Source organism: Suricata suricatta, chromosome 2, assembly GCF_006229205.1.
Source record: "Suricata suricatta isolate VVHF042 chromosome 2, meerkat_22Aug2017_6uvM2_HiC, whole genome shotgun sequence".
NCBI lineage: Eukaryota > Metazoa > Chordata > Mammalia > Carnivora > Herpestidae > Suricata > Suricata suricatta.
The window spans coordinates 64,713,620-64,718,811 of NC_043701.1; positions in this window are offsets into that span (position 1 = coordinate 64,713,620).

A 5,192-nucleotide genomic window follows, 5' to 3' on the forward strand; every position below is an offset into this window, starting at 1 on the left:
TTTACTCTTGATTTTGGCTCAAGTCATGATCTTGTGGTTTGTGAGATCAAGCCCCATTGGGATTCTCTCTTTCTCTCTGTGTTCCTCCTCAACTCACACACATTCTCCCTCTCTCTCTCTCTCTCTCTCTCTCTCTCTCAATAAAAAAAATAAACATTTAAAAACTTTTTTAAAAAACAGTACTATAAGAGGATTAACCCTCAGCTCTCAGTGCTAGAAAGCTCTGGGCATAGGTAGCACGTAGCGCTATGCACCTAGATGATGAATACGTGCTACATGATAGCAGTGTCTTTACTTTTCTACAAAGGAAATTATAGAAATCTTGATTTTTGGAAACAAGGATTACATTGTTTCATTACCCCCAAATGCTATTGTTAACTGCTGAGTAGTATTTATTAAGCAATACAATGTCACATTATCCCTGTAAAAAGCAGGTAAGAGAGTCTAATTAGTGGATCCCTCCATCAGTCAGAAATGGGCCTGATTCTTGCTTCCACGTCTTATTAGCCTTGTGCCCTCAGGAAAGTTCATTAGTCTCTCCACATCTCTGCTTTCCTCCTAAGAAGAGTGTAATAATAACGAGTGTCTGAGTTTTTTAGGAAGATCAAATGAGAATTAGGAAGTAGTTAGCATAGTGTTTGGCCCATGGAAAATGTACAAGATTGTACCCTAAAAAAGCTGAACCTGAAATGTGAAATTCTAAACCAGCATAGGTAGACAGTTAAAAAAAAAATAGCAAAGGAATACACAGAGATGATTTCATTGTAAAGAGTGCTGCATGATCAAAGACACATGGTAAATTAACAGCAGTCTGTATGCTGTGCGAAGTCCAATATGGTTTTTGAGGTGTGTGGCAATGACAACCTCATTTCCATTTCAAGGTTTTTCGAGCGGGTTTGGCCTTTGTGCTTTGTATCAGGAAAATGCATGATCTCCCTGGAGCATTCAAGGAATTGGGGAGAGTATTTTTTAATGTCTAGGTGGAAAATGAATGTGGACAGGTTTGAGTTGTCATCCAGAATGGTCTGCGAGGACAGAGTTGTTAGCTAGCTACCATAAAATTCTAACGTTGTAGCCTCTGCCTAGAGGCACGCAAGGACGCAGAGCTGACAAATTGCGTGTGGCTGCCTGCCATCCGCCCCAGTTAAGAGCTTCTAATCAGCAGATTGCTGTGCGAGGTAGCTCGTACTGTTAACTCCACTCAGAAACTGACTTTGAAGCAAGGTCAAGAGAGATGCCAAATTGCATATACAATGAGCATCTGAGGATAGCCTTGAATTAAATCATCACACAAATCAGCCTCCTCTTTTTCTCCAGGGCTCCGGATGTCTTGCTGAAACATGAGTTCCCTGTCCTCTTGTACTTTACCTCCATCCCTCCCCACTTCCCTCCCCGCGCCCAGCCCCAAGAAGGCTCTTCAGAATTCAGGGAATAATCATTTATCTGTTTTATCTAGTCTCCAGATACAATAAGAGTGTGGGCTGAGTGCCAACCACAGAAATAGGTGCTAGAGGCATAAATATGGATCGGAGTATTTGGAGAGGAGGAGTAGCCCACTTTCTGGTTTTGGGAGACAGAAATGTAAACAAATAGTCGTACTATAATAACCACTTTCATAGTTCTCTGAAAGCACCGAGGTCAGAGACAAACTTCTGGTTTGGGAAGGTGGGAGATCTCAAAGGTAGTGATTCTTTTTTTTAATAGACATTTTTTATATGTTTATTTTTGAGAGAGAGAGAGAGGGAGACACAGAATCCGAGGCAGGCTCCAGGCTCTGAGCTGTCCGTGCAGAGCCCAGTGCGGGGCTCAAACTCAAAAACTGCGAGATCATGACCTGAGCTGAAGCCAGACCCGTAAACGTCTGAGCCACCCAGGCGCCCCCCCAAGGGTGGTAATTCTTGATTGGAGTGTTGAGGAAGGAGCCTGAGTGCTTGGGGTGTGAGGTTGAGAAGACGATTCCCAGCAGAAGTAGTAACGTGAGCAAGCTTGTGTGTGTGCAGTAGGCACGTAGAGCATGTGGACAGGAAGCCTGGGGAGAGATTGTGATAGCAGGAATGTGTGAATGTGAAATTCAAAGGAGGACATGTTTGGCTCCAGCTCCAATATTTAGAATCTGAAGGGATCTTCCTGATCATCATGGCTCAGGGTGGTCAGTGACTTATTCATGACAGGACCAGAAGCAATCTCTCCCAGCACTAGGTCTCTGCTCCTTTCTCCAATCATGCCCCTAGCCCTATCCAGGCAAATTATTGCTATGAAGCTCAGAAACTGGGTCTCTTGGGGCAGCCTGGGTGGCTCAGTCAGTTGGGTGTCCAACTTCAGCTCAGGTCATGATTTGTGAGTCAGGTCAGGTCATGTTTGTGAGTTTGAGCCCCGCATTGCACTCTATGCTGACAGCTCAGAGCCTGCTTCAGATTCTATCTCCTCTCTCTGCCCCTTCTCTACTCATGCTCTGTATCTTACTCAAAAATAAACAAACATTTAAAAAAAAAAAAAGGAATTGGGTCCCTCAGAGTTCAACCTGGAAGTCACAGTATAGCGTTTAGATTCATGTGTCTACTCATTTGTCAGGTTAGTAGATCATCCATGTTTTATAGACATTGTTATCAGACTTCCAGAGACTGTTTAGAGGAGAGTGTGTTAGTTTTCCATGGCGGCTGTAACAAATGACCATAACCTTGGTGGTGTGGACAAATTTGGTTGTTGTTGTTGTTTTTTTGTTTTTTTTTTTTTACAGTTCTGGAGCCAAAAGCCATTTCACTTAGCTAAGGTCCATCTCACAGGGTTTTAGAGTCTGCCTGCATTCCTTGGCTGTGGCTACATCACTCCACTCTCTGCTGCTGTTGTCACATTGTCGTCTTCTCTCTTTGACCTTCTTGCTTCCCTCTAATAGAATCCTAATAAGGACTCTTATGCTTACATTTAGGGCCCACCTAGATCATCCCAATAACCTCCCGATTTTAGATGCTAGATTTAATCCCATGTGTAAAGTCTCTTTTGCTGCATAAGGTAGCACTCACAGATTCTGGGGATTTGGAGGCGGATATCTTAGGGAGAAGAGAGGGTTGTTGGGTTAACTACAGATAGTACTCTTTGTCCCTGAATTGGAAGCATGCAGATAATACATACTTGTCTGCGGCTGGGGACTCAGGGATTGAGGGGTAGGTGGGAAGGGCTGGGACAACGAACCCTCATTAGTTACCGAGTCTACAGAGAATCAGATACAGGAGGGATTGGTCTGACCTTTGCGGAGAGGGACCTCTGTCCATACAAAATGCCATCCAAGTTGGATGATCCTTGTCCTGGAAATATGTTGGGCAATTTACAAGGGATGAGAATGCTCCTGAAATTTGTTTGCTGAGTCACTGATGGCAGAGGCACATGACTGACTGAGCACTGGGAATAAGCTGTTGGGATGCGGAAATACTGAAGGTTCAGTTCTTTTCTTTTTCCTTTTTTTAAGTGTTTATTTATTTCTGAGAGAGAGAGCATGAGCACAGGGAAGGGGCAGAGAGAGAAAGTGAGAGGACCTGAAGCAGGCTCCATGCTGACAGCAGAGAGCCCAATGTGGGGCTTGAACTCACAAATGAGGAGATCACGACACTAGCTGAAGTCGGATGCTTAACTGACTGAGCCAGCCAGGTGCGCCTGAAGGCTCATAGTTTCCGATGCTGGCTTAGCACATGCTGCAGTCTGAGAGCGTTACTATCCTTAGACCAGCCCAGGGCTGGGGTCCCCTGCTCCAGGACCTGCGTGTGAGAGCCCACGCTGGGCTCCTTTTGCTGCATTTCTCTCCAAGTGTGCCATGGAGACATGTCCTCTTGGAGCGCAATCTTCATCCTCATCCACTCTCCAGGCACCCAGGAATTGGAGTCCTGGCAAAACAGTCTCCAGCCTGCCTTCAGGGCTGGCACCAATCTCTCGCCCATGTCTGTCCTCCCAAAGTCAGGCTACTGTGTGCACCCCATGGCCCGGGGGTGGCTCTCTGTTGAGTGTGGATGGGACTCAGACACGGGGAAGGGCCCACATGAATAAGCTGCAGGCCATCACAGTACAAGACAAAAGCTTGAAGCTGATTTCCTGAACCAGTTGGCAGCTCTCCCCAAGTGAGCTCCCAGGTCTAGGAGAGAGCTCTGAGGAGGCAGAGAACGCTAAAGAATCCGGGCTTCCTCATCCTTATGAGGGAGTATTTTGTTAAGGCAGGAGGGCTGAATATCTTTTACTCAACAGTTGGTCAGTCTGATGTATAACCTTTTTTTTTTTAATGTTTATTTACTTATTTTGAGAACGAGTATGAGTGAGCTAGGAAGGGGAGAGAGAGAGAGAGAGAGAGAATCCCAAGCAGGCTCCACACTGTCCTTGCAGAATGCAAGGCAGGGAACTAATTCATGTGCAATAAGATCATGACCTGAGCCCTTTTTAATTTTTCTCTTTTACATTTTTTAAATTTGTTATTGAGAGAGAACGAATGGGGGAGGGGCAGAAAGAGAAGGAGATTGGGAATCCGAATCGGGCTGCAGGCTCTAAGCAAGCTGTCAGCACAGAGCCTGACCCAGGGCCCAAACACCGAACTGTGAGATCATGCCCTGAGCTGCAGTCGGACCACCCAGGCACCCCAGAGGTATAACTTTTCAATAATGAGACACGTAGGATGTGTGCCTTGTTAGTATTTTTGCCTCAGGCTCTGTACGCATTAGTGGCAGCGCTGGCCAGAGCTACGCTCACTGCTGCGAGTAACCGTGCACAAGTGAGGGGTGTGCCGCGCGGCTCAGAACAGCACAAGGAAAGCACCGCGCGATAGGAAGTAATTGTGTCAGGGCCTCAGCCTTCACGGGATAGGGTGTTTAGTTAACTGGGGTGAGGGAGATAAATAAGATTTAATGCTTTCAGTGTCCACCATCAGGTTTTGGTGTTTAGATTTTTGGAATATGTTTGATTCTTCTGATTTATAATCTTTTGTTGTAAATATGTAATTTGGCTCCTTGGGAATTAAAAATGTTATCAAAAAACCTAGACCAAAAAAAATAAGTGATTTTTCATAATCAGTGTGACCCTATGAAGACTTTACTCAAGGCCCAGGTGGCTCAGTTAACCATCTGACTCTTGATTTTGGCTGGGGTCCTGGTCTCGAGGGTCATGAGTTCAAGCCCTCAGTCAGGCTCCATGCTGACAGGTCGGAGCTTGCTTGGGAC